Here is a 21836-nt window from a genome sequence, read left to right as displayed (position 1 = left end):
TTCTGGGGGTATGGGTGAAATACAGTCTATGTGCAGAGAGGCAGCACCAGTCATAGACAGTAATTAAATCCCACATGACCTTTAGGTTTAAGTGGAATAAAAGCAGTGCATAGGAGTTGATTTCATGAGTAGGCTTTCCTCTCTTTAGAACACGGTAGACTCAGGTCAGAAATTTGGGAAGATTAAATAGAAATGCAACACCTAATACAAAAGTAAATGGTTGCAGTGTAATGTGAAGGAACACCCACTGCATATATGAAGCAGAGGGGAAAGAAAAGACATCCATCATTATCTTTTTTTGTGAACAAATGGTCACATTTTACTGTAGGACACACCAGGAGCAGGAAGATCACCCTGAGGTTGACAGAAAGTTTCTTTGGGGTGTGTCTGCTGGCGTTTGAGGGGGATTAGCTGCTGCTCCCCCAGTTGCCATCCCAGCTGGAATATCAGACCCCGGTGGTAGCTCTCCAGGGACAGCAGTGAGCCAGCACGTGCAGCAACTGTTTGAAGGGGGGATTAAAGCACGTCGTAAAAACTTGTGGCCAGAAGCAGGAGAGGAATGTTTTCATGAGACATCCGTAGGTTATGAAGCACCGGGTGTGCAGACAGCTATTAAATAAAAGGCAGAGAGCAAAGCACTCACAAAGCACAGGAAACCACACGTTTATTTCTTCTGAAGCCCAGTGAGCAGTAAGGCAGGAGTCCAGCAAAAGTCCTTGTCTCCCTCCCCTTGTGCTGAGCTTTCAGGTTGGCTTCTGCTGCAGATCTGCTGTTCATGCAGTCAGGGAGGGACTGGCCAGTGGTGGCTGACAGCCATGAAGGGATGGCTGTGTCACCAGCTGTAGGGTGCTCCCCATCCCTACCACAAGCAGGCAATGGTCCTTGCTGTGTGGTCACATCCAGGAAACCAGGAGACCTATAGCTGTTACTTGGACCTGGCTTGAAGGAAACAGACCTGCTGTAAATCTGTAAATTGCCAGGTTCAGATCATCAGACAGGCAACCTGGAAAGCAAAAGTTACTGCTGCTATGTCAGTGTAAAGGACCTACTGCTAATTTTGTGAACATTTACAGACTGGGTTTTGAATATAGTTGTTCCTTATGGCATAACTGGGACTGCAGCTGAGTAATACAATTTGACTTCCTCTACTCTAAAAGATTCCCTTTTTGTTTTCTGACAGCTTAAATTGTAGTTATCACTTGACATAGAGTGCAGCTGGCTAGAGATCTAGCTAGAGATCTTGCACTGAACAGCCCAAGGTAGGGGAACACATGACTGAACAGAGGACAAAGAATTGCTTAAAATGGTTGAGTACTAAAACATCTCCAGCCTTGACTGTATGCACTCATTTGAGGTTTTTCAAGCTATTAAATATTTTTCAATTCTGTATTTTTATTGGTTTTTCCTGGGTCTTGTCCTTTTTCCTTTTAATTTTTTTTTTTTTTAATCCTCTTTCCTGTGAATTCACTTTACTAAAAATACCAACCAACGTTCTCTTTGTACAGTGAAATCAGGTTGGTGAAAACTGGTTTTGTGCAAGCAGCACAATAAAAGGTGCATTCAGGAATATATCCAACAAGTAAGGTCTCTGCAGGGTGTAAGTCTTCTGAAAAGGGAAGCCGAATCGTGCAAGCCCTTCCATTGCAGGCTTGTGCTGCTATTGAAGACAACCATGAATAAGGTTTGCAGGATCAGGCCCCAGAGTTCAGCAAAATTTAGTTCCTGGCTGCTCTCCATAGCATTTAATGGCCGAAATAAAAGAAGGAATTAATTTCTGTTTTAAATCCTTGGCAAGCAACTTCATCTCATTGCTTATCTTTTCATGGGAATCAAAGGATCCTGCCTCGTTACAGCTACTCACAGAGTAGGGGCTCGAGGGAGAGCAAGGTATTTGCTTTCTTAGATGAAAATCAGATTCTGACTGGTGGTATTTTCAATAACGTTTAACAAAGCTGCATTGCTGAAGAAAAGGCAATATCGTGGCTTCTCTGTGTTTCCATTCTTGCCCTAAGTAGGGTTCATTTTTCAGCCAAAGAGTTAACCATTGCTGCTGTGCTCACCCAGCACTCTGCTCTTCATGGTGGCTTCTATCAAACTCCATTTTATTGTGAAGCATTGCACTTTTGGAAAATATAGCCCACCAATTTGGTGGTAAACAAGCCTTGGCTTTAAGACAAAGCTTGTTTTAATCTCCATGATCAGGCTACAGATCTGACCATGTTTTTAAACAAACCTCTTACGAAGAAATCCTATCCATGATTATTATCTATATGAGAATAAAAATGTCTAATTACCTTATATTAAATCTGTATTTATCAATTGTGGCTTTCTCTGGGAAATTGTAATTTGCAGAAATGCTCCACATTCCAGGCTGTAACAGTTGGAGGTGGATGTCCTTAAGGATGAGAAAAAAAGTTCTTTTTTAAATGGCACATTTACTAATTATAAAATGCTCTTATCTCTCTGCAGCCAAAGCCAAAATGAACATGTGCCTTGCACTAAGAAATCCCAGGATTGTCACAACTTGTGCCAGCTGTTGAGGTTATGACACCTGTGCCAGCATCGCCAGCTCTGCCCACTGTCATCTGTTCCAACTGTTCCATCTGCACTGTTTGTACCAATTCTCCCATTTCTGCATCTGTACCTTCTGCAGAAACGGGTCCAACAATGCCAGCTGTGTCATCGGTGCCAAATATGCCAGATGTTCTATTTGTCCACCCTGGGCCAAATCAATGTAGTTTTGTGCTCATTAGTTTTAGCTGGTAGATTCTATTTCACAATTTTTTGAGATGCACTTAGATCGAATCAATTCTAAATCACCACTACAACTGCTTTACATCTATCTTGCCATAAACAGAACTTTGTTTTTTATCCCATATTCCGTCAAAATTATTTTGAACTTATTAAATCGCACGTGATGATACAAATTCTGCCTTAATGAGAAGGTTATTTTTCTGTTTCCTGTAGAGGATGTAGCTGAAGAGAAATGAACAGAAAAAAGATAAGGGTCGTGGTATCCAGGCTGTAAATAATCCCCATGGTTACAGTAAAAAATTGCCCAGACATCGATACACTGACTGAGAAAGCTCTGGTCTCCATCCCTTATTCCACCACTGCAGATCAGGAGAAGCCCATCTAATGTCAGTTTAGTTGCTCTGAGTACCTTAAGCTGCAAGGACAGAGGATGATGGTGCTCTGGATGTGTACACTGGACATGTTTACCAGAGCTGTTCTAAAGGTCTGTTCTCTGCATCACCATCCTGCCCATCAGAGGGCAAGCATTGTGCTGCCACTGGACTTCCACAACTACCCTGTGGCTGCACCCAATCTCCAGAGCTGTTCTGTTGGCAAGTTTAACCTGTATTGATTTGGGTGGTGTGTGGTCTGCCTTTTCTGTGCTTCACTGATGACATAATATTGGAAAGATGAATTTGTGGGTCACAATTTATTTGGAGACATCACTTACAGGACTGTCCCAGTTTGTGTCCTTGGCCACATTCTGAAAGATCACTGAAGGTGGTGGGACTTCTGGTTGCATCGTATCCTTTGGGATTTGGTGCTCTGGGTCACTAAGGTAAGTAAAAATCTGCCACTGTCATGTATATCAAAATGAAGTTTGTTCCTGCATAAGAGAATGAGCCCAGGTTTTGCATCCCCATCTAATACTGCTCAAAGTGGCTTTCACAATGAAATGTAAGTAGGACATGGATGGTGTACTGGGCTGACCCAAGGTCTGCAGGTGACCACAACTGCATGGGCACTCAATCAGCACAAGTGACAACCCCATCCTTGACCCTTGTGGGTCTGCATAAACCCAATCTACCACTCTGAGCTACTGAGAAGAGCAGAGGTGACAGCTCCTCATCAAAGGAAGGTACAGACTGAAAAATAGCAAGTCAATTTAGGAAAGGGGACTGAGGGAGAAGGAAAAGAGGAATTTAACAGCGAGGAAGGCTGTAGGTGGGGAAGGAAGCTGGAGGTCCAGCAGAGCCTTAGAGATGTGGATGCTGGGTACATCTCCCAACCAGCAGCAGGGAGCTGTGCTCCTCTGAGGGATAGGATCCCAGTAACACTGCAGAACACTTTGGTCCTGTCCTGCAGCTGTCACGACAAATCTTATCTTCAAAGCTCCTTGAGCTCTGGGAGGTGGCTACATGCAAGGACTCCAAAGTGCAGTGTTTGTCCCTTTCTTCAATGGGATTAAGAAATAGGGAGAAAATGGACAGAGAAAATAAGAAATAAATGTTTTGTGTATCTGGTTTGGGTAAGTGAATTGGCAGCCAATGAGAGGGACAGACTTCTTATTAGGAAATAACTCCTGCAGCTTCTCAGACAACTGTGGCAGAAACCTATGATTTGTTGCTTTATAAATTCCTTGGATTTCCAAGTTGTGCAACTGGAGGACACCCTGTCCCCCAGCTCTGCAAGCTTTGCCATCGTGGTCAGCAGTGACCTGCCAGTCATTGTCTTTACTCATATGGAAAATGCCTTGAGATGGGAACTATTTTATTTCTGTGACATTTACAAGAGAAGTCTCTAGTATTCACTCCAGCTGCTGTAAAACACCATCTGAGAGCAATAATAAATAACACCTTCTCTGCTCTTCAGTCACCTGTGCCCCCTACCCCATCACTGCACTGCTGTGAAGTAGTGCCAGGTCTCCAGCCCATCCCTGTCTCCTTAGCAGAGCTTATGGAGGAATCCTTGGAAAGCACTTCTGATGCTGTCTTTCTCAGTAGCTGATTTTAAAAGATTTGGTCTTGGGCATAAAAAAGAACTTATTTTCCTCCAAGTTAAGTTTTCTAGGACCTGTGGGGTCTTTTTTACTTCTTTCTCTCACACTCCCTGCTTCCTGCAGCCATCTAGAAGATTTGCTTATGCCCCAGGAGGTAGGAATAGCTTCTCTCCTGTGCTCTGTTGGCCTTCTGCTGTCTTTTCAGAGTTTCCTGCAGGTCCCTGATTTGCTGCAGAGCAGTGGGATGTGTTTGGTGGCCACTGCTGTGTGGTGAAAGGAGAAGCAGGATCTTTTGGAGCTTGTTATCTCCTCACTGTTTTCTGTGGTTTGCCTTCACAGCACAGGTAGTCCCTGCCAGCAGTGCCATCCCACCAGGTGTCTCAGGCACCTTCACTGGTGGCCTGTGACCTGTTCCATAAGGGAAGGACAGTGAAGAAGATTTTGTCACCTCCATTGTTTTGTGCTGCCCTTGGTGATGGGTCACATAAAGGAGTGTTTCCATATTTCACTTTAAAAAATAAAAAGTTTTGGAGGCCAGTGAGCTGGAGACCTAGTCTTTCCTTTAAGAGAAGGTGTTGTGGAAAAGCCCTGGGGATTTTTACCAGCTTTCAGTTTTGTCCTGAAGAGATTTATTTTCTTTTTCGTTAAAGGCTGTTGTTTCCTTTCCTTTCAAGTCTTCCTGAATTATATGGATCTCTCCCTCCTTGTCCCAAGTAGCACAGCTGATTCTTTAATCACTCTGTTTGACACCTAGCTAGCAAATGTAGGTCACTTGGTCACTTTTATTTATTAAAATACTAAACCAAAACAAAACAAAAAAATGAAGCCCAAGACTGAGAATGCAGAGTAGCTCCCAGTTTAGCTTTAGTTTAGTTTGTGTGCTTAAAAAGAGAATATGGCTGAAAGGGCTGTGTGTTCTAACCTGGCACTGTGCAGCTCTAGCTATATAAAAACACTCACTTTGCTCCTTGCCACCACTACCAATAACACTGACATGAATGTGCACACATTCATACACCCCCAGATGATTGGCCATGTTTGTAGGCAGCACAAGCCAGTGCCCATTACAGCCCAGTTCTTGAGCTCACTGAACATAAACTACATTCAGGATATCTTCTTTTTATAATATAATTTTATAAATAAGCTGAAGTATGAAGAATTTTAAATATTTTCCATTCTTTCAACAGAGTGACTGTCCAGATCAACTTAGAGGGAGGGTTTGCACTCTGGGTAAAAGCAATGTGCTGCATTCCAATTAGCATCTCTGGCTGCCCTGATCTTAGGGCTGGCCAAAGGTCAGAAATGGTCCTCATCCCACATCCACCCTTGGCACCTCTCCCCATGGAGAGGGATGCATCATCAAGAGACTCCTACTCCAGCTGCCCCCACAGGGGAAATTCCCAGTTAGCAAACCTCAGTAAAGGGGACATAAATGGAACTGAGATTGTGTTGAAGAATTTTTTATAGGGTGCCTGTTCTTTCTCAGCTTTTTTGCACCTTTCTGGTTTCATCTGAGCGACAGGAACAAAGACGAAAGCATCTGCTTTAAAATTCTCCAGAAGAATTCCCCAAAAAAGGAATTTCCACAGCAAATTTTGAACATGAGCAGTCCAATGGGTGTGACTGGAAAGGTTTTGTTTTTCTTTTTTCTTGCAGCAGAAAATACCCAGGCTTTCAAAAAAGAATTAATTCAGTTCAGTATTTTTTGGTTTTATTGCATTCATTTAACAAATGTCATTACTTGCAGCTTAAAAAATAACTGAGTTTGTGTGAGCTCTCCTGATACTTTTTTCATTATTCTGGTGGGCAAAAGAAAGAGAGAGGAAAGCAGCTGAAGGGTGCCAAAACTGGTGAATTTCTATACAGAAAAAAACATTTAGGTGGTGCTGAAAATTTTTGAGCATTGAGCAGTGGTATCGGATTGCCTGTAGAAACTTTTTTTAAAATATAAGAATAGCTCGTTTGTTGAATTTAAAAAAAAAATCATATTTCACACTGGGCTGCTATGAAGGGTGGAAATTTTCTTGAAAAATTGTAATTTTATACAACTCTAATTAGCAAACTGTTCATATAAACCCACAAGCTGTGCAGCAGATTTCACTTCCAACATCTCTACAGACAAGACAGAATTTCACCTACTTATTTACTGATCATGTTGCAGCATTCTTTTCTACTGGCTGATGACTGTGCAGTGGCTTATATAAAATGTGCTGGTGATTTCACAGCATTTCCATTGGACAAGTGTCCATGTGCTAAAGCAAATCACCATCACTGGCACGCTCAGGTTGGCAGTTTTGTTAGGCAGGAACCAAGGAGCAGGAGATTGATTTGTCTTCTCAACCTGAGAGATGGTACAACCAAAAGCAATAGAAAAATATGGATGGGGTTGTCTGGGGTCTCATGCACTACTCTTTCCCTCTTGGTATACCTTTCAGCAGCATGAATATTTATGACTGTACTTTGTCCTGCTAGAGACAAAATAAGACATGCCCAAGGGGATTCAGTCAATGCAAATAAAAGCAATGTTTGCAAGCATGAGTAAATCTCAGTCACGGTACTTGGCATTTTATGTCAAATACAGCTAAAGTGCAAAATTGCAAGAGATAGACATGATTTCAGGACAGAACTGTTGTTGGAAGGTCACTGGGAAGAAGTGGAGCCTTGAGCGATGAGTCCTCCCTGTTTCGGGCCACGGGTCAGGCAGGGTTGCCTGTGTTTCATGCATAGCCACTCTGGGATCATTAATCCTGACTGAATCCCCTGTTTCTCTGAGGTGGTAAACTCACAGATACTGGTTGGATCTTACTCCTCTGACAGCCAAGCTGTACCTTGCACTAGTTTCTTGTGCGTTTCAAAATGCCTGAAAAGTTTTTCAAAACTCTGGTTTTTGGACACCATGGCAGAGGCTGATGGGGAAAGATAACACTTGATTAAAACTAACTAGATTTCTTGCATTCTTTCTTTATTGGTAGCCCATCTGTACTGAAATAAAAAATAAAAAAACCAAAGATGACAGTGCAAGAAGGCTCATATTCTGCAAGCATCTGCTCAATATTTCTACTGAAAAGTTTGCCTTCCTCCTCTAATTTTCTTACATGATAACATGGGGAACAGAAATTTCCATCTAACTTTATTAATTTAGTTACACTGCTTTTGTTAATATTTAGAGATACTGCTGTTTCATTAATGTTGCTTAGGCTAGATGCATTTAATAATATTTATACACTGATAATATTTATTTTTCCATTCCTTTTTTATGTCAGTAAAATGAATTTCCCCCAGTAGAAAAGCTAAATGAAAGTCTCCCTGTGCTCTTCACATGTCTCTGTAAACTTAAAACATTCTCAGGTACAGTGTCTTAGACTGAAAAAACTAGAAAGTATATTACAATATTGTCTCCTCTCTGGAAGTGTTCAAAGTCAGGCTGGATGAGGCTCTGAACAACCTGGTCTAGTACAAGGTGTCTCTGCCCATGGCAGGGCATTTGAAACTGGGTGATCTTTAACGTCCCTTCCAACTCAAACCATTCAATGATTTTTAAATTTATTTCGTGGCTTCCAGTTTAAGCTGCATGGAGCAATAAAATTAAACATATAAATGTTCTATTTGATATCTTTCATTTTGTCTTTATCTGTGAATGTCTTATTTATCTGTTCACGTGTACATACATTTACTTGCAGATAATGACCACCTCAAAGTATGCTTTTCCAGCTGTTCTGTCCTCTGATTAGACATCTTGTTATTTGCAAGTTGGAGAAGCTTTAAAATCTGTTTTAAAGCTTCTCATTGTGAATAGGTATAGTTTGTCTTAAGTAGAGAGCTCAGACAAATCTGGTTTTGTTTCTCAGTATTCAATAATCCAGTAGCTCATTTGTGTTTAATATATACTTATTAGGGCTTGGATTTTCTAAGTGGTACAAGATATCATCCCTCCCCATACCCACCCACTCCCTTTGGACATACCAGTTTATTTTAAACCCCAAGATTCTTTCAAATACCAGGATAATTCAATTTATTAGCATAAATCCATTCATGGGCATCAAATACCTATTTAAATTGATATGCATTTATTTATTTTTCTATACCTTTCCATTCTTGATGCTACTATAAACTGAAATGAGAAATCAGTAAGTGTAAAACCAACAGCTCTCTTTGAAGTGTAATAGCTACAGGTTTTTATTATTTAGAGCTCTGTGGTACATGATCACAGGTGTATTGAACTCACAGTCAGGTATTTTCTGATATGGCTTTGAGTCTTGTCTGTGCTTCTATGAATTGCTGAGAAAGCTTTTACTGCCTTTGCCAGATTATTAATCTGCCTTGCCCGATTATTCCTCTTCCTCACAAGGCACTACAGTTGTTTGGTGTGAAAATAAGAACACGCATCCTCACTGCTTGTCTTTTCTTTCTGTTTGACTTGACAATAAAGTCATAATGATGAACCAGTGACTCTTCAATTTTATCATCTTGGCAAGTTGTGTGAAAACAGAAATACAGCTTTACTGCAGGATGAAAAAGAAAGAAAAAGAGGTTTGGATAATGTTTTTCTCAAAGGCTGTTATTTAAAAAGTTCTGTCAAAGGAAAGAATAATGCACAAAAAGGCCTGTGTTTGTTTCACCCTGTTGCTTTTTAATCACACGTGGTTTGATATAGTGCCTGTCAGAGCTAAGTGGGCCATTAGAAGCTCCTGAGCAACTTGAGTTATGTTGTTCATTGTGTTTTACCCTTCATAATCTGTTGTTTGATACAACTTGAGGCCCTGGTAGGTGCCCTGGTGTTTGGCCAAGACCCTTCCCTTTTGCCATTCCTCACAGGTCATGGGTCAGCGGCCCGGCTGGAAAGCCAAAGTGTCTTTTCTTTGGGAGGAAATACCTCTGCTGTGAGAGCATTACCGGGCTGATACTGCTCATTTATCTGTTCTGTTTCCAGTTATTCAGGGCCAAATGCCCTGTACTCATGGTGAGCAATGATTTACAGCACTTAGTGCAAGTTGCAGAATACAGTCAATAGAGAAGCAAGAAAGTATTTGCACAGTGGATGTGCCATCCTATTTGAGACTCTTAAGATTTCTAGACTTTTACTGTCTCTGGTGCTGTGACATTATTTAGACATGAAGTCAAACTGTGAGAGATGGTAATGGAAGAACAAACAGGCTGGTGAGAGACCTGTCAATGTTTAAAGCACAAAATTACAACCACATCTAAATTTTTCCTTCTAACATTTCAACTGTAGGGATGGGCATCCCTAAGGGTGCAAATCTGAGATGAGTTTAAGTTCTTCACTTTCATGTAAGTAAGATAAGGTACATGGCAAAACACATTCAGTGCTAATAGGGGAACTTCTCCATGTAAGCAGACAATCAAAGGTGTGATTGCCCTATAAGGCCACAACCAGGGACAGTTATTGAGCCCTTAATCCATTCTAATATGTGCTTTCATACAGATCTAGAGAAGACACATTTTCTCCTGAATTAAGTGTTGGCCTTGTGATAACAAAACTCATGAAAGATAAGAAAGATTCTGACATCAAAACTACACATCACCAAAGAAATTTCTGCAGACTGAAACACTGAAGCTGCATGTAATTATGGACTGTTTAAGAAAGATATCCCCATACAGAAGACCAGCACAAGTCAGATGAAGTTTCAAGTTCTTGATAACTTGATTAGTGGGGTTGTCATGGTACATAGGACTCATGCTGTTCATATTACATAGGGATGATTTTTTTTCCTAAACAAAAGAAAGATTGGGTCAGAAAGATATATTTCTAATATATATTATTAAATTTATATATTATTATAATATTAGATATTATTATTTATATTTTTATATTTATATATTTTATATATTTATATATATATTTCTTTTAATACACCAGGTTTTTAAAAGTACATCAATTTTGCTCTTTTTTTCTGTCATATATGTGTAAAATATTACATTTTGTTCTTCAGTTTTTCACTATTTTAAAAAAGGATTTTGATATGCAAGCTCCAGCTTCAATTAAACCTGTATCACAAGCAGAAGGTAAAGGAAAATATTTCCAGCAGCAATGATTGGAAGCCAGTCTGTATCATCTGGGTTTTATAAATAGGATTTTCTTTGAAATGTTGCTTGGCACACACCATGCTGCTTTCTGAGAAATGACAATGCCATTATTTACTAATTATCACAGTCCTCTTGGAAGTTGAACATAAGTGCTGGTCTTCTCTAACAAAAGAAATATCCTGTAATGAGAAGGTGATACCTGTGATGAGAAGGTAAAGAGAACATGGAAAAGTCAAGGAGGGGACATAGGAAAACAGATTCCTCAGGACTGAATATATCCATGAACTGGGAAGAGATCGTAATTTCTCCACAGAGTAATTGCAAGAGTCTTACATTAAAAGACTTCGTCATAAGTATACTTTTGGTTTTATAAACCAGATTGCCATTTTATCATTTGATTTTCCTTTGCTGAAATACTGCTCCCACACCTCGTAGCTCTTGTTGCAGTGGGGATGAGATGTGTTTTCTGCCTCTCTGTTGCAAGAAATGTGGTGGCTGTAGCAGGAGATGTTCTTGTGGTGCAGGGACAGAGGAAGGGGTTATGATGCAAACTCTTCTTTTAATAGATCCAAGTTCAGAATCAATTTGCTAGAAATTTAACAGATGCCAAACAAATATAATACGCTTTTACCTAACTCCACTGGAGGAAAAAAGCTAACAGAATTAAAACCTTGGAAACAATAGGTTTTTGGAAAGCACAGCAATTTCTTGATCTTGGTATTGATCATTTCCCTGATTATGAGCATTGTACAAATTTGCAGAAAGTTCAGAGCCTTAATCCAGTGTGCAGCACTTCCAGGTGCTGATCCTTGGAGTACCTTTACCTTTGAGAGATTTCCTGGTCCCAGCTCCTCAGGCACAGTGTAGATACAGCCAGTGTTTTGGATGCTGTGTAAATAACAAATCCTACATCCTAGAAACTCATGACCATTTCAGTGGCTCAATCTCTGAGTTCTGGAGGGCTCTGTGTTTTCAGCAGGGCTTTCCTCAGGGCACAGGATGCTTGCTGTCTGTGCACCCTCTGCTTTGCACCTATCAGGAGGATGGCAGGAATACTGCACTCCAATAAATCTGTGTAGCTTGGAAAAACAGAGTGGAATGTTTTAAGCAGGAAGCTCTAAGCAAATGGACAATAAAAATGTTGGCCTAAATCACCTTGTCTCAGGTCCCCTTTTATAACATGGGTATAATCCAGCTGCTTGGGGTGGTAGGAGTGTTGCAAAGGACAATTTTTTGAATCCGTGGTTATAGTCCTGCAGAGAAAACAGTGAGATCAACAATTTGGGACTCAGTCTAATGTCTGGTTCACACTTCAAGGGAGGCAAATTAAAGTTTCTTGGGCAATAGTATGGCTTCTCCTTCCTCACTGTAATTATTTGCTTTTGCAGCTATAATATACTTTTAACATCTTAAAATACCACCTATGACTTCAGTGACCTGTGTCTGCCAAATCTTTGCCCTCTTCCAATCCTGTTGGACAGACACAATGTCTAATCCCAGGGGTTTGATTATCAGGGTCTCCAAATTCAGTTTTTTTTTTTTTTTAAACTAGAAACTTAAGTAGAAAGCCTAAAGGAAAAAGAGACAACCAGGATGAATCACCGGGGGTTTTGTGTGAGTATAAAGAGCTGCAAATAGAACTCAGAGTTACAGTAGTGAGACTTTTATTATTTGTAAGATCAAAGAATAATTTATCAAAGAACTGTGAGCACCACGACTTGGTACACCAATTCACTGAAATAAGCACCACTCACCCTAAGAGGAATATCTGTTGCTGTACTTGTTCTATATATTCTAAAGTGTCTCTTTAAACTTCAGAGATATATCAACTCTCCCTTAAGCAAGGAAAACATACAAATGTTTACCACGTTGCCCTGAGTGTTCCAGGCAGAGAAACAACAGAGCTGAGCCCTCAGCACATGGGTGTGCTGAAGACACTGCCTCCAGTGACAGAATGGTCTTAAGGGCTAAAATGAAGAGAGATTTGGGGAACTTCCAGGAGATGGTTGAGCCAGGAAAGGGATTGTCTGAGCCTGTGCTTGTAAGGGCCACTCCACACTGCTGCTCAGTGAAAGGCTTAGCAGGCAGCAGGTGTGGGATGCCTGTGGCTGCTGTAGTTGATGTCGCTGGCAAGGACTCTGATGGTGCACGATCATATTTTCAGCTTCTTCAAAGGAATGAAAGGCATGAACAGAGGTTAATGTAGTGCATTATCAACAGAACAACCCCCAGTCTCCACTTAAAGTAATAATCCTTTCTTTGTGAGCACTGGCAAGCTGCAGCCAGCGTACATGAAGTCATTTGTAGTTTTCTTTCACTTCTGCACAACCTGCAGCAGAAAAACACAGACGATATCCAAAATAACTTGGCAAGCTGTTTGTTTATTTGTATAAGAAGCAGAAATGAACAGGACTGCACTAAGAAGAACATTAGAAAGCCTGAAATTCACTCCGTGGACTCGTGGTAGTCTCCTGGCATCGCATAAGTTTCCACTTGTTAACAAATCCTTAATTTTTCTTCCTTCCTAAAACTTCATTTTTGCATATTAAAATGGTTTCCATGAGCTGTAATTAAAAACCAGAGTAAGCATGTTGCTTATTCTTGGGCTAAGTGTAAACTATCACACTTTGGTGAGCCCCTTTTGTTGATGCTGAAGAGCAGATTGAACAGAGCGAGGCTTATTGTCTCGAGCTAATTGTGCAGAAGTGTTTTTGGAGCTTGTCAAAATTATAAACAACTATGCACAAAACTGAAAGGTTGCTTCACAAATTAAAGAAGCAGCAATTTCTTTTGTTCTGCGCTGAAAAGATGGGAATAAAAGACAACAATGGTTTTATGAATGTGTTAACAAATAACCTGGAATAAACAAGAAATCAATTATTTTTGAAACCTTGAGGAAATCTTGAGAAAAATAATGAAAATTCTACCAGTAACCCTCTAGTCCTATACAAATTATTTCAGAGGTATCGTATTTTGTTGAGAGAACAGCGGTCTTGATTTTCATATTAATAAAATCCAATGATCTGTAGTGCCTTCTTAATTCCTTTCACATGCTAAACCAAGACCATTTTAAATTATGCTGTGTGCTACACCTTATCTTCCTAAATTCAGTACATTATTATGAATGATCAGGAATAAAAGGACTGGAGAAACACAACTGATACCTAAGTTAGAATTATTCCAAATACACTAACAGCTGAAGGCCAGAAGTATTAGCCTTTTTTACTAACATGATGAGCGATGGCCATCTGTCTCCACAAAGGATTCCCAGCCAAAATTTATTACCTCAGTCCCAGTAAACTCTTGAACTTTTCTGTCTATTAGTAAGGGGTTTAATGAAGAAGATAGAGCATGAAGGCCCAGACTCTCAAAGGTCTACTTAGGTGTTTAAGTCTTATACAGGCTCTCTCTTTCATGAAAATCTGTGCTCAAAAATACTTGAAAAAGTCTACATATTATCTTAGGAAAATTACAGAATTAAAAAAAAAAACAAACCATCAGTGCAACAATTTTCTGTAAATACCTCAGAGAATCTGGATCAACTTCTTTTCTTGCTTGAACTCACTGAAATCTGAGTTAGTCTCCAACATCATAGGAAAAAGGAAAATAAGCAAAAAAACCAAAATAGGAACAAGTTGCCTTCTGTTGTAGTGGCATGCAAAACCCTATCTCCTCAGTGTATCAGCACAAAATGAAATGTAGATACAGTTTGTGCAGAATTACAGAACTTGATCATAAAATCAGAACCAGTGTGGGTAAATATCAGTATCACCAAATAATTGCAGCCAGATTATGGCCAACATGTGGATTGTTGCATCCACACAATACAAAAGAAATGAAGAAGCGCTCCCCAGGAAAAGGAATCCTTCCACATGGATCCACTTCCTTGAGAAAGCCACCCATTGTTAGGAATTGGGTGGGACATAATCTGAACAACACCAAAAGAGTCATTGCATTTCCAAAGGTAAGAGAATGGACACCTCTGTCCATCATTAAGAGAATCATTAAGATTCATCTATCTTGCTATCATTAAGAGAAAGATAACATCAGTTCTGACAGGGACACAAAGCAGGCTGACTTCAAATATTAAATAGGTAAAATTGAAAAAAAAATTGCAAGATATTCCTATTTGGGACATACATAGCACTTTTTCATTCATAGTTCCCAAAGCCTTTCATAAGAATGGATAAAACTCCTTCCTCCTAATTTTGTAGCTACAGTAAGTAGAGGACAGAAGAACCACAGTGACTTTGCTAAAATTTGTTTAACAGTGCTTCCATAACTCCCAGCATGGCTGTATTTTATAAAGGTAGCAAGTACTGAACTTATATAGCGAAAAAAAAATCTCAGAAGGAGAAAATTAAGAAAGAAAAATACAAGTGGGAAAAAATAGGAATGATGAATTAATTGAAAAAGAACAAAAAAAGGAAAATGCACCAGAGAAGAAAAGGAGAGGGTTTGTACAAATATGTAAATACTCATACATTCACTGCAGATGTACACATGCATATTTACATGGCACTTGGGGATTTTTAGCAGGGGTACCTCTGTGTCAGAATCCTGGCACGCACGTGGATGATGAATGTGCCTGAGCTCCTGGTGTGGGGCTGTGGCAGGGAGCCCCTCTGGGACCATTAGCATCACCTTGAAAAGTTTCATTCTGAAAGGTGAGTGGGGCTTCTCCCCTGACAAGGATGCAATCAGCTGAATGACTAAATAGTTTGGCTTCTCAATGAAGCTCTGGTAAATTAGCACTTTATTAGGACAATTCCCCTCCCCCTCCCCCCTTTTTTTTAATTTTTTTTTTTTTTCTAAGCTCTGGACTCAGAGGCCTCTTAAAAGGAAAAACTGCATGGTTTAAAGTCAGTGAAAACAAACAAACAAAAAAAAAGCAATCCTCAACAGATCTTAAGCCAATGCAGACAGCCTGGGAAAATTTTTTTCTAACTATGACAGTACAATGAAAATCAATGATGGAAAATTGTTCATTTTTTGGTCAGTGCTTCCTAGCCACCCACATCTGTTTGTTTTAAAGACAACAACTTTAATGCTATTTGCTCATGTTCAAATACTGTGTCACATCGATAGAGTAGTTGCCTCAGTTTTGCCTGATGATATTTGTGCCAAATTTCCAGAACTCCTCCTTTCTGCCCTGATCTGGATCCTACTAAAATACCTTCTTTACATCTACTTAATACAATTTGGCTTTAATTCATGAAGACATTAGCTACAGCTGCACAGATATTATTTAGAGGCTGAATTTTATATTCTGAACCCCTGTGTTGAGTGTAGAAAGAGCTCATACCCAGCCTAAGATGCCATGTTGATTTTTTACAGTTAGTTTATAAACAGCATATTTATTTAACTTCTAAAGAAAGCAAGATCAATATAAAAGGGAATAAATGCAGTACCTTACTAAGTAATTTTTAGAAGATCAATCTTTGGATATTTTAAATTGATTTCCCATAGCAAGCTTTCTTTATGGCTTTTATTTCTTCATTAGTATTTTTTTCCTCTTTCTAACAGTAATATTTCTTTAATGATTTTCTGTTTATAATTGTTTGCTTTAGTCCTATAGCACTATATATATACAGTTGCTATAATTGAAAGTAACTGTAGAGTAGCATTAAAAAATTAGATAGTGAAAACCATGGAAACAGCCTAATCTTTCTACAAATTAAAAAGTCAGTGAATGACTTGAAAGAAGAAAAAAATAATAAAGTGTGAGCAAAGCATAACAAAAGCCTTTCTCATTTAAGCACTTAAAGTGGGCAATTATTATATTTCCAAGTGGGACTACTTATACCAAAAATGGGATAGTGAGGGCCAAATTGCTTAATATGCTTAGGTCTGTATTTGAGCATTCAAATTTAGCCCCTCATTAGAACTGGCCAGGTTCAGTCCAAAGCCACTAGAACTGACCAGATTAAGAACTCCTATTTTCCAAAAATGGGGATTGCCTGACTGTCATCCCCGCTCACTATCGAGCTCAGGCTCTGCTGCCTCTGCATTTGTCCTGGAAATGTGAAGGGTGACAATGGCCATGGGTCCCACAAGGCTGGAGCAGTCCCAGAATAGGATTTGGGTAACACGTCCTCAGCAAATCTTCCCCTAGATGACAAACTTCCAAGATATAAATTTCTTTTGTAGCTCATAGGAAAGCATAATTGCCCTGTGAGTGTAAGTACCAATTCTGATCACTCCACACAGTATATAGGCTGCAACTAGGATCCTAGTTTTTACCTGCTGGAAGACATTTTTATTGTAATTGCATAACTTTTATGGTACTTGATAGGACTGCTCTAGTTCTGGAGTTCGAAGGAGGGTTAATATCACACTGAACAGTAACAGGGTAGAAAGCATTCTCTACACCTATATTCACATGCTTTGTTAGTCCAAGGACAGCATGCATTTTGGTTACCTTTTGTGACAGTCATTTACTACTCGGTACTGTTATTTTGAAGGAATATTTAAAGTGTACTTCACGTACCAGCAAGGATGGTGTCAAAGTTCCTACTTTGCTCAAGGCTACAGAACTGCTAAAGGTAGCAAGGAGAAAGTTCTAAGCAATACAAAATAAATATAGCAAGATGGATTGCCCTGAAGTGTGGGGTGCCTTGTGGAAATGTGTCCTCAGGACTAAGGATTCAAATGGACTGTAAATGGAATAAGTACAGTCCCCTAATTAAGAACAATCTGAAAATTGCTACTCTTTACTCATATTCTGAGCTTCATTCATGTTTATGCAGTCACGGATCCTGGCTCAGTGGTGGAGGAGCAGGATCCTCCTCTTTTCTCATTGGAAACACAATACTGAATAATTCACTATAGTGGAGGAAAGAAAAGTCAGGCTCTCTGACCTGATGAATTCTACAGGAAAAAGACACCAAAACAGTTAGTCCATGGGCTTTTCTAGGTCATGTGCCAACTACCTAGTGACAGAAGTGACCCTAAATATTATGCATAGACCACTGAGTAAAGGAGGCACATCCCACTCTTAACAGAAGCTGGAGATGTTTTATTACTGCTTCAATTCCATAGAGTTGAGTTCCCTCCCCTGAAGAGGGGGGGTATTTGAGAGAAAAGTCATCTGGAGATATTAGGTAAATCAGAAACATTCAGATTATTTTCTAAAAGATAATGATTTACACAAGTCTGGATAGAAGAGGGCTGATATGATTCAGAGGGTGAGGATAACAGCAAGAAAGCCACTTACATATAAACCTACCTTAATTTTTGTCAGCAACTGTAAGTCTTGGACTTTATGAAGATGTCAGCTGTCCTGTCTTACTCTCTGCTAACCCAAGTGTATTAATATATCCAATGGATATATATGTGTATCACTTCACACACTACTTTGCACACTGATTCACTTTTATGTAAGATTATAAGGTTATATGTAAATATATCCATGCACATACAATGTGCATGCATTAAGTATATTCTAGTTGTGAAGCTGTTCATATTTATAAATGTTTCCTTCATTCCAAACAGATAGAGATGAATGTGCAGTAAAAGATACTGTGTAAAAGTAACTATACACATTCAAATAACATAAAAAGGTGAAGAAAAGAAATACATAGGAGGAAGGACACATAAGAAATCAAGAGAAGTTACACTTCTTAGAAAGGAGACTGACATATAAACACTAACAGAGACATGAAACAAAATCTCTCTACTTACTTTTGACTATGTTCCCTTGAGTTACAGAGAAATGGGAAGAGTGACATTTAAAACTAGTGGCTACTGAGACCCATCTCGTTACTTTAGATTGCTAGATAATGAGGCAGAAAAAGAATAATTAACATATAGACACAGCAAGTTTTTAAAATGCTTTTACTTGTTATTTCTAGTACACCTTTAATGGACAAATTATCACTTGAGAATAAACTCCAAGTGTATCTTCGGAAAATCAAAAGACCCTTAAGTCTTCTAGGTATGATGAATTTCGTACTTCAACAAACATATTTGTATTTCTTTTTCATGGGATGTAACTGACTTGAGTTTTGTGCTTTATGAAAAATAGCAACAGTGCTTTTATACTTACATAGTTTCATCAGCTTACCATTCCAAGCTTAGTTTTATGTGATTTTAATCTCAGGTGCACATTGTATGAAAAAACCTTTAAATTTGACTGAAAGCAGTCAGAACTTTATTTACCCTAATTTTTTTTCCTCATTTACAATAATTCTTTCACCATAGTTCTGCAGTTCCACTTCTCTCTGTAGCACACTTCTTTGGACTAAGTTAAGGGAAAGTGCCTGGGAATTTCTGCGTTCCATACCTATTTATTATCTCTCAGAGAATATTCTAACAAGTGGTATCAACACGTGTTTTCAAATATCTACAGATAGATGTTTAGGGCTAGAGTCAAACCGGTGCAGAAAGTTGTAGTGAGTCAGTGCCCAACTGGGGATGAATCATCCCCTCAGCACCTGGGACTGAATCATCCTCCAGGCAGAGAGCTGGTGGCTGCTGCCTTTACAGACACAAACACTGTCTCATACATAGCAGTTGTCTACATGAGGATTTTGCTTGGCTTCTTATAGCAACCATTAATTGAACAGAAAAGAAGTGGCTAAAAAAGATCAGTTTTCAGTCCAAAAGTCTTCCAGCTCACTTTCTACATCCTTTGGGTGCTTTCTCATATCCTTGGAGGATCGTTTCCAAACACACCAGAAAAATGCCTGAAAATTCTTTCACTGATTTCATGTGAGAGGTGCAAATACTGCTCACAGTCTCTATTCTGCACAAGATATCCCTCAATTATAGACCATCCAGGCTCATCTTTCAGATCATCAGCTTTCTTGCTTAATCCTGCTTTGGGGTTTAATATCAGTTTCTCTCTGATTGTACTATGGCATGCCCTATCATTTCCCTGCTGTGGATTTCTAATGTTTTTGCCACAAGAATGTGGTATGATCTCAGGCTTTCTGATTTATCTGTGTGAACTTGGCTTGATCTGTGATTATGCCCACAAGGATGGGCTTGGTGTCCAGGCCTTGGACCAAGCCACAGGACAATGTTTCCTACTATCCTAGGGGAAAAAAAACCCAAACCAAAACCAAACTAAGGATTTGTGTATCTGGTGAGTTTCATCAGTTAAGGCAATATAGTTAACATACTTCTTACCTTAGTACACATTAAAAAAAAAAAAAAAAAAAAAAAGAAAACAAAAAAGGCCACTCATTCTGAGATATCTGAGATATGAGTTAGGTATGATGTATCTGCTATAGCTGCAGTGCTTAAAAAAACTAAAATTTGTCTTATTACAACATAAAATATTTACAAGGCCTAAATAAATTGTAAATGGCACATCTTTAAAATAACACAGCTTCCTGATTGTATACAAATGAACTTGCCCCCTCCTATTTTTGAAAAAAGAGTGTCTATTTGCCAAGAACCTGAAGGATGGTATTCAGATACTGTAGGTACCTGCGCCATTTTAGATGCCCTTGGTATGCTGTCACTCCAGAAAAGCAGAGGTCTTTTGCAGTTTCCACATCTACCTCAACAACCTTGTGAATTTTAAATGTGCCAGACACCTAGACACTACAGAACAGACATCCCTCAACTGACCTAGATAGTATCAAAACAAGATGCTTTACCTCTCCACTGCAGAATGAATGCTGCTGCTTTCCCCCTCTGCCAGTCTATTTTCAGTCTGAAACAAGCTTTACAATAGTGGAAACAAACAGAAAAGTCTAGACTGCAGATAATGTTTTCTGAAAATTCTCCTGTTGTTCATTTAGAAAAGTGGTTTTTTGCATGAGAATGAAAAGACAGACTGCTATGGATGTAAACTAATGTGCATATATAAATACAGATGTCTTCTTGGCCATTTCTGAAATGAAGGCCAAATTAGTCCAGATCTGCCTCAACAGGCAGGGCTGTTGTTTCGTTTCTGATGAATCTATTTTTATTGAAACAGAATCTTCCTCTGAAGTCTATGCTGCGATTTTATCAAAACAAGGTTTGTCCCACATTTCTTTCACAATCAGACCAAGTCACAGCCAGTGGTCTTCACACCAAACTGAGAAGCATCAAGAAATTCTTATTATGAAGGAATTACTGCAGATTTTTTTCAACTGACCAAACAGGCGAAGTCAGCCGATTACGCAGACGGTGCAAAACGTGGTTTCATGTATGATACTCTCAAAATAATTTCAAAGCTTTTTTTTCTTTCGGGGGGTGGTTATCACAATGTTTCAAGACTCCAGAAGTTATTCAGCACCTGATTTGCAAACACTCCCGTTGCTGTTGTCTTCTCGGGGTGTTCTGGTGCGACGGACCAGGAGCGCGGAGTAGAACCGCGTCCGCTCTCCAAGGTCCTGAAACACGGGGCTGGACTTTGCAGCACATCCCTGCTAATTAGAAGTATTAAAAGTTTTATATTAACATCTTCAATTAAAGCTGGATGAAAAAAAATTGCTTTAAAGTTAAGCTTTAAAATTCAAATGAATAGGTTCAATCTTGGAGAAGATATTTGATTGAAATATATAACTATATTTAAATTGCATTTAGGTTCTATGAAGTATAAATAAGAAAGCAAGCAAATTGAAGTTAAGCAACTGCAGAAATGTAAAAGATCACCCTTGTGATTTAAAATATTTGTGGAGGATTTTTCATGGATATTGTATTCCTGGAAAGCAAGGTTGATGAGATTTGCCAGGCAAGCTGAATAATATACAGCTCTTGCTGAGCCCTGAACTATCAGTATGTTCATTATTAATAAACATTACTGTTCTTTCTTTGCATATGTCCCCTAACACTTTTTAACTTGGCAGTGGCTTTTGTACTCAGAACAAATGCAACAGAAGAAATGTCGTGAGCATTTGTCCTGAAAATCGAGGCACTGCACTTATTTTCCATTCCCCTTTAGTACTAACTTCTTATATGAAAAGATGGTGTGATTAATATTTCTTTCCTTTAAGATTTATTGTCCAAAGTTGTAGCATGACATAAGTTCAAGATATCAGAGACTGCATTTACATTTCTATATAACAGTTCTGAGCTGCGGGAGCTGATACTAAGGAACATCAGTTCCAGCTTTGAA

At 39.2% G+C, this 21836-nt stretch overlaps 1 long non-coding RNA gene across 2 annotated transcripts in view; it reads left to right on the top strand.

Annotated features, from left to right (window-relative positions):
* Window positions 1-2927, top strand: part of LOC139794040 (uncharacterized) — a 39313-nt gene extending 36386 nt beyond the window's left edge. For both annotated transcript variants that reach the window (XR_011724926.1, XR_011724925.1), the window contains exon 3: window positions 2470-2927. This is a non-coding gene — a long non-coding RNA (uncharacterized lncRNA). The remainder of the gene's footprint in view (window positions 1-2469) is intronic.
* The last annotated feature ends 18909 nt before the right edge of the window (window positions 2928-21836 follow it).

The sequence above is a fragment of the Heliangelus exortis genome, chromosome 3 (genome assembly GCF_036169615.1).
Source record: "Heliangelus exortis chromosome 3, bHelExo1.hap1, whole genome shotgun sequence".
NCBI classification, from domain to species: Eukaryota; Metazoa; Chordata; class Aves; order Apodiformes; family Trochilidae; genus Heliangelus; species Heliangelus exortis.
Note: the sequence above shows the minus strand (reverse complement) of the source record. Positions and strands in the feature narration are given on the sequence as shown.